Consider the following 12852-nt stretch of genomic DNA (forward strand, 5'->3'; position numbering starts at 1 on the left):
CCTGCTGGCAAGTGGACATCCCCCGAGGGCTGCCGGGCTGCCAGAGGGATGTCTGATTGCCAGCTTAGGCCCAATCCCCCAGGGAGCAGGCCTAACCCAGCAGGTGGTCATCCCCCCAGGGGTCCCAGACTGCGAGAGGGCACAGGCTGGGCTGAGGGACCCCCCCAAGTGCACAAATTTTTGTGCACTGGGCCTCTAGTATTATACATATTATGTTATATGTTTGATATGAAATATATATGTATATATAATGTATTTTGTGTCTGCACTTAATCAGCTCAAACTTTTCTCACATTATTTTTTTAATAGATTTTTATTGATTTCAGAGAGGAAGAGAGAGGGAGAGAGATATAGAAACATTGATGATGAGAGAGAATCATTGATTGGCTGCCTCCTGCATGCCCCCTACTAGGGATGGAGCCCGCAACCTGGGCATGTGCCCTGACCTCCTGGTTCATAGATCTATGCTCAACCACTGAGCCATGCCAGCTGGGCTTCTCACATTCTTATAGCTGTATTAACTCTTTTATTTTTATTTTATTAACTTAATTAAATTTTTTCAGCACCACTAATCCCCTCTATGTGCTTTTTTATCTCCAACCCCTCCCTCCCGCAAGCCCCACACTGTTGTCCATGTCCATGAGTTCTCTCTCTCTCTCTCTCTCTCTCTCTCTCTCTCTTCTCTTTTCATTTTGTTCAGTCCTTCCACATTCCCCAACATCCACTCCTCCACCAGAGCTATCTGCTTGCTCTCTATCTATGTCTCTATTTTTCTTGGTAGTTCATTTTGTTTATTAAACTCCACATATTAGTGAAGTCATATGGTACTTGCCTTTCTCTGACTGGCTTATTTCATTGAGGGTTGTGTCCTTATCTGCATGTGGTGATCCTATTGAGCTAAAGATGGAGAGGACCACTGCAGATCTGCCAGAACTGTTTCTGGAGCTTTCTCCTCTCCACTTTATTGCCTTGCTGTCCATCCTGTGTGCACTATCTGGAACGTTTTAGTTCCACCCCCTCAACACTTAAATCTTGACAGGTTCCACCTGGCTCCCCTCCCTGAGCTGTGACCTGGAACTCTCTCCAGTCAGTATTGTGGGGCAATCATAGTGCTCATATAAATTGCTTTCCCTCTCTCATGGGTTAGAATCCTGCACTGCCTGATAACCAATGTCTAAAAATCATTGTTTATTATAGTTCCCCGCCCCCCAGATTATAAAGTGTTTCAGGCAAAAAGTAACTCTTATCTCTGTTTGCCAGAAAAGGAAGTCAGTAATGGTGAACTAAACCATAGGTAAAGCATACCTCAAATGATCTAAATTTGAAAAATAAATAAATAAATCGTTTTTTAATGGGAGGAAGGAAGAAAGATATTACTTGTTTTTGCAATAGCTATAAAGAAGAACTTTTTGAACACCTGGTTGAAAGCTCTTTGGAATGAAAAAATGTGTGTTTTATTAAAGAGAGATATATGTGAAAAGACTCATATGAACTAGAAGGTTTGACTCAGTTGTACTAAGTTATTAAAAATGAATTTTAATAGCATGAAAGAAAGTAGATAGGGAGCCATCTCAGTTACACAGGAAATTACCCAGATTCAATAAAGATTATCTGGGTTAGAAATGTTTCTCATTAAATAAGCGAACACATACCAGATATTTAAACCTATCATTCATTGCCACTTACTGGTAATTATTTATTTAACCTAAATATATTAACTTTTCTGCACACTAATTTAATGTAGATCAAATGAAGTGAGTTTTGTTAAGGAGAAGACAGTGAAGAGTGGATTGATTTTTTAATCAGCCAAAGTGGTGGGGTTAGGCAGGCAGAAAGAAGAATGAGAGATGAACTAAAGGGGTTCCAATCTGTTTTTAACCCCTGAAATTTTTCCAGGAGCTCTGACCATAAAAATTTGTCTACTCAGTGACATTTCTTGAACAATCCACAATATTAGACACAAACTGTTTAGCAGAACAGGGTTTTGAACTCATGGAGTCAGTACTTGCTCCCTGACTTTCTTGTTTATCTCCTTTTGAAAATTAATAAATCAGCCCTAGCCAGTTTGGCTCAGTGAATAGAGCATCAGTCTGTGGACTGAAGGGTCCCAGGTTTAATTCCAGTCAAGGGCACAGACCTCGATTGCAGGATCCTTGCCCTGGGTGTGTGAGGCAACCAATTGATGTGTCTCTCTCACATCAGTGTTTCTCTCTGTCTCTCCCTTTCTCTTTCACTCTCTAAAAATCAATGGAAAAAATATCTTCAGGTGAGGATTTAAAAAAAAAAAAGTTTAGTAAATCAGAGCTTCATTGCTTATTGTTAATAATATGCCATAAGAAATATGTAAGTGGAAAAACTGAACTTACTGACAACAGCTGCCCTTTGCCACCACAGAAAGCCATTATTGTTTCTCTAGCAAAAATACCGGTGCATTTGTACTGTACATTCAGTTCATATCCCGATTTTTTGCAATTATCCTAATTTATTACAGCATGTATGCATTTAATAAGCATTTTAATGACTGCATAGTTATCCATTTCTTACTTGTGGAAATTTAGATTGTTTTCATTTTTTGATGTTATTAATAAAGTTGTGCTAATCTAATTTCTTCCTCCCCTTCTGAATAGGAAAATTTGTACATGCTGTTTTAAAGTCCGATAAAATTACTGAGGTAATTTCTAGGTTTATTTTTTTACTCTTCTTAAGTATTTTTGTCATTTTTGATTGTATGTATTACCTATATATAATTAATGAGATTATTTTTAAATAATATGCATGGACCTTACCTATGAATTAAAACACTTATACCACTAAATAATAATTTTCCTTTTGAATGATATTTACTACAATTAGCTATTTCAAAAATGGACACTCATTTTTTTTAATGTACAGAGCTGATGGTGACAAAAACACATGCACACAACATTTATGTAGGTTCTGGTAAATCAATTAATTAATTAATTAAATTTTAAAAAAGAAAAAAAAAACACTCCAAAGAAAAGTCTCTAAAATAGTTTGAGAAAGTTAGCATACTTACAGTTCCCAAAGCAATTACTCAATGCAAAAAAGCTTACGTAGTGTATGGAATTTCATGTGGCCATGTCACTCTTATTTATATTACAATGTTACAAGGTAGAAGAATTAACACGACTTGGGTTAAGTAAATTGTACTCAATGTCTTGAAAATTGTAGTTGCCTGATAACTATAGAAAGTAGACACTTGCAATTTTCTAAATTGCTTGAGTGCTTATTTGCAGAGAATTTTTTCCCCTGGACCTCATTAAGTAAATTACTGTTTTTTAGCCTACCCATAGTTTCTTTGTGCTTACCCAAGTAGCTTTGGAGAGACAACTCCCAAAGAAAGTGGACAATTGTTAGCTCCATGAGTGGTGAGAATAAATAATTCCAGGTGATCAATTTTGCACAACATCTTTATGATATCTCTCATTTTGCTCCTGGAAAAGACTCAACAATTCCATGAGGATATATAATTTAACCCACTCTTACTTTGTTTATAGTTTTTTGTCTGTTTGTTTTTCTGTTTTACATAAAATAGAAACATCAACATATTTAGTTACCCTTAATAAAATATTTCATATATATTTAATGTACTCTACTTTTAAAAACTGTCATAAATTTTATGTATGCTAGGAAAATGTTTCCAACATAATTAACAAGACAGAATGGGAAACAAAAAGACTTTGCAGCACTCTTCAGCATTTGAAATATGTCTTTTTTCCATTGATTTTCAAAAATAGGATAGATGTTTATCAATAATTTAGAAGTATAAAAACCAACATCTATGCATATTTCTAACATGAATAAGAGACAAATAGCCCTAGCCAGTTTGGCTTGGTGGACTGAAGGTCTCTGGTTTGATTCCAGTCAAAGGCACATGCCGGGGTTTTGGGCTCGATCCCCAGTAGGGGGCGTGCAGGATGTAGCTGATCAATGAATCTCTTTCATCATTGATTTTTCTCTCTCTCCCTCTCCCTTCCTCTCTTAAATCAATATATATATCCTATATAATAAATGACGAGAACAACCAGAGGCCAGAACGACCATGGCCCCTCACCCTGGCCAGCCGCCCCCCAGTGAGGGGTGAGGGGCAATCAGGCAGGCAGAGGGATTAGGGGCGATCAGGCAGGCAGGTTGACCGGTTGACTGTCTGCTCCCTGGTGATCAGTGCATGTCATAGTGAGCAGTTGAGTGGCCTTAGCATATCATTAGCATATTACCCTTTGATTGGTTGAACGGCTGGCCAGTCGACCGGACACTTAGTATACTAAGCTTTTATTATATAGTACTAGAGGCCCAGTGCACAAAATTTGTGCATGGAGGGGGTGTCCCTCAGGAGATGTCCAAATGCGGAAGGGATTGGGCCTAAATTGGTAGTCGGACATCCCTCTCACAATCCAGGACTGCTGGCTCCTAACCATTCGCCTGCCTGCCTGCCTAATTGCCCCTAACAACTCTTCCTCCCAGCCTGATAGCCCCCTAACTGCTCCCCTGCCAGCCTGATTGATGCCTAACTGCTCCCCTGCTGGCTCAATCACCTCCACCTGCCCTCCCCTGCGGGTCTGAGGGGACTGGGGGACTGAGGTTGGATGAGGCTAGATCAGGGGTGGGCAAACTTTTTGACTCGAGGGCTACAATGGGTTCTTAAACTGGACCGGAGGGCTGGAACAAAAGCATGGATGGAGTGTTTGTGTGAACTAATATAAATTCAAAGTAAACATCATTACATAAAAGGGTATGGTCTTTTTTTTTTTTTAGTTTTATTCATTTCAAACGGGCCGGATCCGGCCCGCGGGCCATAGTTTGCCCACGGCTGGGCTAGATGCTGTGGGGACTGGGTAAGGCAGGGTTGAGGGGACTGAGGAACTCTGGCTGGATGAAGTGCACAGTGCCTGCCGCCCCCTGGCGGGGCTGAGGGGACTGAGGCTGGATGAGGTGGGTCTGAGGGGGCTGGGGGACTCCAGCTGGATGAGGTGGGGCTGAAGGGACTGGACACCACTATCTTGTGGCTGTGGGCGCTGCCATCTTGTGAGCGTGTGATGGTCAATTAGCATATTCCCTCTTTATTAGATAGGATATTTTTCATCATCATTGTAATAAAATGAATTTGAACAAGACAGCATTATTCATGGACCTGTTGTACATAATACATGTTTAGCAATAATGCAACCTAAAATATATATTTTTTAATCTGAGGTTGGTTCATTGTGTGGATGCAGAACCAGTGGATATGGAAGGCTGACTATAATTATTATTTCTTATTTTAATGCATGCAATATTATTTTCTACTTTTTATGTTTTATGAGTATTGTACAGTTGACATTTCTTAAGTACAACTAATCACTCTAAGTTATCAAAACTCTAAGTTGAAATTGTGTTTCACAGTGTCTTGTGTCAAGAGGTGTCTCAGGTATACATAATGTAAAATGTTCACACTCAGTGCTTACCATAAAACCTTGCCCCATCACCTCTCAAAACAGATGACCTGGAGTAATAGAACAACTTTAGAATACCTCAGAAGTTAGGTTTTCATAGCATGTGTCTCTCACATCCTTCCTTTATCAAACTAATATTAAGTTCTTCCTTTGTTGGTTGCAAAGTATCATAAATATTTAATAGATTATATTATTGCAATGGATGTGTTTGCTATCAACTTATTCATCTTATCTAATAAAAGAAAAACATGCAAATTGACCATCCCTCCGCTACCCTCACAAGCCATGCCAACCAGCCACGCCCACCAGCCAATCAGGAGCGAGTATGCAAATAAACGCAACCAAGATGGTGGTGGCCATGAAGCTGGAGCAAACAGGAGGCTTGGGTTGCCCCTGGCAATGGAGGAAGCCAAGCTTCCCGCCTTCCCTAGCCAGCTGAGGGCTCCACTCAAGGCTACAAAGTTTCAATTATAGAAGGTAAATAAATCCCAGATGCCTGCTTCTAGCCGCTGTGGCCTCTGCTCAAGGAGGGTCTGGGAGCCTGGGTAGCCCCGGGCCATGGCCAGCCTGAAAACAGACATCAGCCCCTCACCCAGGCTGGCCAGGCACCCCACCAGGGACCCCCACCCTGAAGGGGGTGTGGCCAGTTTGAAAACAGCCCTCAGCCCCTCACCCAGGCTGGCCAGGCACCCCACCAGGGACCCCCACCCTGAAGGGGGTGTGGCCAGTTTGAAAACAGCCCTCAGCCCCTCACCCAGGCTGGCCACACACCCCCAGCGGAGACCCTCATCCCATAGGGGTGTGGCCGGCCTGAAAACCACCGCAGGCCCCTCGCCCAGGCTGCCCCACACCCCATGGGAACCCCCACCCTGATCCGGGACACCCTCCAGGGAAAACCAGCTGACCCCCACCCGTGCACCAGGCCTCTACCTATACTAATAAAAGGGTAATATGCTAATTAGACTGGGAGACCTTCTGGATGTTCTTCTGGACAAAGCCATGGTGGCAGGGCCGAGGTAGAGCCAGTTAGAAGCCAAGAGGGGAGGCCAGCTCTAGCCGGTTTGGCTCAGTGGATAGAACGTTGGCCTGCAGACTGAAGGGTCCCAGGTTCGATTCCAGCCAAGGGCACATGCCTGGGTTGTGGGCTTGATCCCCCATGGGGGGTATGCAGGAGGCATCCAATTGATATTTCTCTCTCATTGATGTTTCTATCTCTCTCTCCCTCTTCCTTCCTCTCTGAAATCAATAAAGAAATGTATTTTTTTAAAAAAAGGGAGGGCAGTTATGGATCAGGCTGGTGGGGAGCAGGGCCATTGGGGGTAAGCAGACCAGCAGGGGGGCCATTTGGGGGAAAAGAGTGAGCAGGCAAGCAGGGGGGCAGTTGGGGTTGAGCAGTCCAGTGGAGAGGGAAGGTGGAGGCAAGCAGGCCAGCGGGAGGGGCAGTTGGGGGTGATCAGGCTGGTGGGGGGGCATTTTGAGGCAAGCAGGCTGGCAGCGGGGGGCAGTTAGAGGCGAGCAGGCTGGCAGCAGAGTGGTTAGGGGCAATCAGGCAGGCAGGCAGGCAGATGAGTGGTTAGGAGCCAGCAGTCCTGGATTGCGAGAGGGATGTCCGACTGCCAGTTTAGGCCCGATCCCTGTAAACTGGCAGTAGGACATCCTTCGAGAGGTCCCAGATTGGAGAGGGTGCAGGACGGGCTGAGGAACACCCCCTACCCCATGCACGAATTTCGTGCACCGGGCCACTAGTTCTTTATATAAAACTGGTTTTCATTTCTCAACATATTTTTATTTGTAAAAATTGTTTAAATATTTTGGGTTGGATCATAATTTCTTCCACTAGAATATATGAAAATATTTTACTCACCTAATGGCTTTTTTGTATGTGACAGATAGTTTAGAAACAATTAAAATAAAAACATGAGAGATAGTCATCATTTTCAGCACAAAATATAAGAACTAAAGTTATCATTGATTCTCAGTAGCCAAGAAAAAAGATCTATTTATTCCAAGCAGGCTTGAGAGCAAATGATGTTATATTTGAGGGAGAGGAAATGAATATCAGAAAAATTAACATAAAAACACTTTGACATTTATAACAATAAATATTTAGTTACATTTATTCAATAAAGGAATAAATGAGAAGTAATTTCCTTAGTAAAATGAACTACCAAATTATGTTTATAAAATTCAGAATTCATTGATATGTACCCAATATTGAAAGTCACAGCAGTATTGTATCAAAATCTAACATACTATATATTATAGTTGAATTATAATATGGCTTATACAAAATACTGCTGTGGTTAATAATTTTTATTGTTTTATAAATGTGTTCCCCACTGAAATGTAATAATTCTGATAATAGTAATCCTCACTATTTTTGTTAACTCATATAATTCAAGCATATAGTAGGCACTCAATGAATATTTATTGAATGAATGAATGAATGAATGGATGGATGGATGAATAGACTACTAATGTTATTATGCAATTAGATTTTGTCTATGTATACTTGTAATCAAATTCATCTCTATTATTTAGGTTTGAACAAATAATAGCTAGAATAAAAATTGAGATTAACAATATTAGCATAGAGAGATTCCAAAATGGCAGCTGAGTAAGTGGAAGCTACACTGACATCCCAACCAGGACCAAACTGGAATTACAACTAAAATATAGAAAAATAATCCTCAATAATCAACTGAAGACTACCTGGAGAGAATCCTGATAACCAAGGTCAGAAAGCAGAGACCGCATGGAGACTGGTAGGAAGTGCTGAGGCACAAAGGGCTGGCAAGACTCCCACAAGCAGCAGCTGAATTCCTGGAGGGATATCTCAGCTTTGGGGGGATCCCACTGAGAACTCTGGGGTCTCAATCCAAAGCTGGGCCTCCCCAGCCCAGAGCACCAGAACTGAGAAAAGTGCCCATATAAAATCTGGCTGTGAAAAGCAGAATGTTTGTGATCTGACAGGGAGAGAAGGCTGGAAATGCAGGCATCCCCTTAAAGGGCCAACACACAAAATTTTATGTGCAGCCACTCACCTTGGGCTCTGGCAGAGGGAGGGCAGAGTGGACTAGAGCTATGTGAACAGAATACAGGGTTGGGGGTTCTGGGGTTAGTGGTCATAAGACAGCCACCCTGGTTTCCTGTGCTGAGCCATTCCCTCACACTGCAGAGGACATCTTTCTCCAGCAGATCTTTACCATCCAGGCAGTTTTTGCCTGGAGGGGGAGTGGGGAAGCAATTGCTCTACCCTATTGTAAAACCTCTCACCACACACCCTGGCTGATAGCCTGAGCTTAATCAAGACTGTATATCAACCAGACTGCAGGAAGCAGATCTCTGGAGGCTTTGAATCTTTGCCTGATCTTCTTCTGGGCCCAGGACTAAGAAAAGTAACCCCTGGTGCACATTTTGGTCCTTACTCAAGGCACCCAGCCTCAGCAGAGGGAGCCACAAGCTGTGGATTGCTGATAGCTCCAAACAGGGTACTTAGGGCCAGTCATAAACAACATCTCTCATTGACCTGTACTAGAGATTAGGAGTCATAATTGATCTACCCAATACATAGACCCAAAGCCAAACAGGCAGCCAAAACAGGCAGCCAAAACGGGGAGGGAAAAAACAAACAAACAAAAAAATACACAATAAAGAAACAATGGAATAATGAGAGAATTCTCCAGAGAAAAAGCTAAATGAAATGGAGATAAGAAATTTATCATATATAGGGTTAAAATAATGATTACAAGGGTGCTCAATAGCATGAGAAAAGATAGAACTATGAAAAATGATCAGTCAAATATAAAGAATGACAGAGCACTAATAAAGAACACATTAGAAGGAATACACAGCAGATTATGGAAAGACAAAGATCAGTGAATTAGAAGATAAGGTAGAAAAAAAACCACACAATCAGAGGACCAAAAAAATAAAATAATAAAACAAAGGAGGAAGTTAAGGGATCTGTAGAAGTACATGAAATATAACAATAATAGAGGCCCGGTGCATGAAATTTGTACATGGGGGGGCGGGGAGGGTATGTCCCTCAGCTCAGCCTGCACCCTCTCCAATCTGGGACCCCTCGAGGGATGTCCAACTGCCCTGAGAGGGATCGGACCTAAATGGGTAGTCAGACATCCCTCTCACAATTCAGGACTGCTGGCACCCAACTGCTCGCCTGCCTGCATTGCCCCTAACCGCTTCTGCCTGCCAGCCTGATCAGCCCCTAAACACTCCCCTGCCAGCCTGATCAACACCTAACTGCTCCCCTGCTGGCCCGATTGCCTCCAACTGCCCTCCCCTGCTGGCCTGGTCCTCTCTTGCTGCCCTCCACCACTGGTTTGGTCCCCCCAACTACCCTTCCACTGCTGGCCTGGTCCCCCCAACTGCCATTCCCCTGCTGGCCTGGTTCCCCCAACTGCCCTCCCCTGCTGGCCTGGTCCCCCCAACTGCCCTCCCACTGCTGGCCTGGTTGCCACCAACTGCCCTCCCCTACTGGCCTGGTCTCCCCAAACTGCCCTCCCCTTGCTGGCCTGGTTGCCCCCAACTGCCCTTCCCTGCATGCCTGGTCCCCCCAAACTGCCCTCTTCTGCTAACCTGGTCCCCCCCAATCCCTCCCCTGCTGGCCTGGTTGCCCCCAACTGCCCTCCCCCTGCTGGCCTGTTCCTCTCTTGCTGCCTTCCCCATGTAGGCCTGATCTTCCCCAACTGCCCTCCCCTGCTGACCATCTTGTGGCGGCACATGTGGGCAGCCATCTTTGACCACATGGGGGCCGCAATCTTGTGTGTTGGAGTGATGGTCAATTTGCATATTACTATTTTATTAGATAGGATAGGAATGCCAGAAGGGGAATAAACTGAACAAGGGATAGAGAATGTATTTGAAGAAAATAATGGCAGAAAACTTCCCTAACCTGGTGCAGGAAAAAGTCACACAAGTTCAGAAGGCATAGAAAGTCCCAAGTAAGAAGAACCAAAATAAGCCCACGCCCAGACAGATCATAAATAAAATGCCAAAAATTAAAGACAAAGAGAGAATTTTAAAAGCAGCAAGAGAAAAGCAATTTGTTACCTACAAAGAGTTCCCAGCAGATTTCTCATCAGAAACTCTACAGGCCAGAAGGAAATGGCATGAAGTAGTAAATATAAAGGATGGAATGAAACAAAAATTACGATACCAGCAAGGTTATTATTCAAAGTAAATGGTGAAATAAAGAGCTTGCCAGACCAAAAAAAAAAAGGCTAAAGGGTTTATCACTACAAATCCAACACTTCAAGAAATGCTAAAGGGACTGCTATAATGAGAAGAAATGAGAAAGAGAAAGAGAGAGAGAGGGAGAGAGAGAGAGAGAGAGAGAGAGAGAGAGGCATAAAGAATTAAAATAGCAATAAATAAGTACCTATCCTATAAAATAAAAAGGTAATATGCAAATTGAGCATCACTCCAACACACAAGATAGCCGCCTCCAAGTGGTCAAATATGTCCGCCACCATGTGGACACAAGATGGCTGCCACAAGATGGCAAGCAGGGGAAGGCAGTTGTGGGCAATCAGATCAGTAGGAAAGGGCAGTTGGGAGGAACCAGGCTTGCAGGGGAGGGCAGTTGGGGGTGACCAGGCCTGCAGGGGATGACAATTAGGGGCAATCAGGCTGGCAGGGGAGCAGTTAGGTGTCAATCAGGCTAGCAGGGGAGTGGTTAGGGGGTGATCAGGCAGGCAGGCAGGTGAGCAGTTGGGAGCCACCATCAGGCTAGCAGGGGAGTGGTTAGGGGGTGATCAGGCAGGCAGGCAGGTGCGCAGTTGGGAGCCAGTAGTTCTGGATTGTGAGAGGGATGTCCGACTGCCCATTTAGGCCTTATCCCACCAGGCCTAAATGGGCAGTCATACATCCCCTTAGGGGTTCCAGATTGGAGAGGGTGCTGGCTGGGCTGAAGGACACACCCCCTGTGCACGCATTTTGTGCACCAGGCCTCTAGTCAATTTTAACCTTCAATGTACTAGTAAATATATTAAATGCTCCAATCAAAAGGCATAGGGTAGCTGAATTGATACAAAAACATGACCCAAATATAGGCTTTCTATAAGAGACACACCACAGAACAAAAGACTCACACAGGATGAGAATGAAGAAATGGAAAATAAAATTTCCATGTATATGGGGGAAAAAAAACTGAGGTAGCAATACTCATTACTGACAAAAATAGACTTTTAAATGAAGGCCATTGCAAGAGACAATAAATGTCACTACATAATATTAAAGAGATCAAACCAACAAGAGGATATAACTCTGGTAAACATATATGCAAACAAAATAGAAGAACCTAAATATATAAAAAAAATTCTGGAGGACGTTTAAGGAAGAATCAATAGCAATACAATTATTGTAGGGTACATTAATACCCTGCTGACTTCACTGGATAGATTTTCCAGTCAAAAAATTAACAAGGAAACAGTGACTCTAAATGACACACTAGATCAAATGGATTTAATTGACATTTATAGAACATTTCACCCCAAAGCTACAGAATATGCAGTTTTCACATGTACATGGGTCATTCTCAAAGATAGACCACATCTTAGGACAGAACAAGTCTCTAAAAGTTCAAGAAGATTGAAATCAACTTGAGATTAAAAATGGCAGCTGAGTAAGTGGATGCTGCACGGATATGTTCCCAGGAACAAACTGGGATTACAATTAAAGCACAGAAAAAACTTCCTGAATAATCAACAGAAGACTCGCAGGAGAGAACCCTGATACCCAAGGGCCAAAAGTGGAGACCACATAGAGACTGGTAGGAGGGGTGGGGGGGTGAAAGGGCTATCCAGGCACCCACAGACAGCAACTGAAGTTCCAGAGAGATATCTCAGCTGTGGGGGGTTGCCTCTGAGAACCCTGGGATCTAATCCCCAAGCTGGGCACCCAAGTAGAGAGCACCAGAACTAAGAAGGGTACTCACATAATATCTGGCTGTGAAAAGCATCAGAGTTGCTGTCTACCAGGGAGTGACAGCTGAAAATTTTAAATATATTTTATTGATTTTTATTTTATTTTTTTACAGAGAGGAAGGAAGAGGGATAGAGAGTCAGAAACATCGATGAGAAAGAAACATCAATCAGCTGCCTCCTGCACACCTCCTACTGGGGATGTGCCTGCAACCATGGTACATGCCCTAGACTGGAATTGAACCCGGGACCCTTGAGTCTGCAGGCCAACACTCTATCCACTGAACCAGACCAGTCAGGGCTGCTGCTACCCTTTAATACAGTTCCTCATGTTGTGGTGACCCCTAATTTCATTGTTACAAATTAAACATAATTAAAGCATAGTGATTAATCACAAAAACAATATGTAATTATATATGTGTTTTCTGATGGTCTTAGGCGACCCCTGTGAAAGG

The sequence above is a fragment of the Myotis brandtii genome, unplaced genomic scaffold, assembly GCF_000412655.1.
Source record: "Myotis brandtii unplaced genomic scaffold, ASM41265v1 scaffold159, whole genome shotgun sequence".
Lineage (NCBI taxonomy): Eukaryota > Metazoa > Chordata > Mammalia > Chiroptera > Vespertilionidae > Myotis > Myotis brandtii.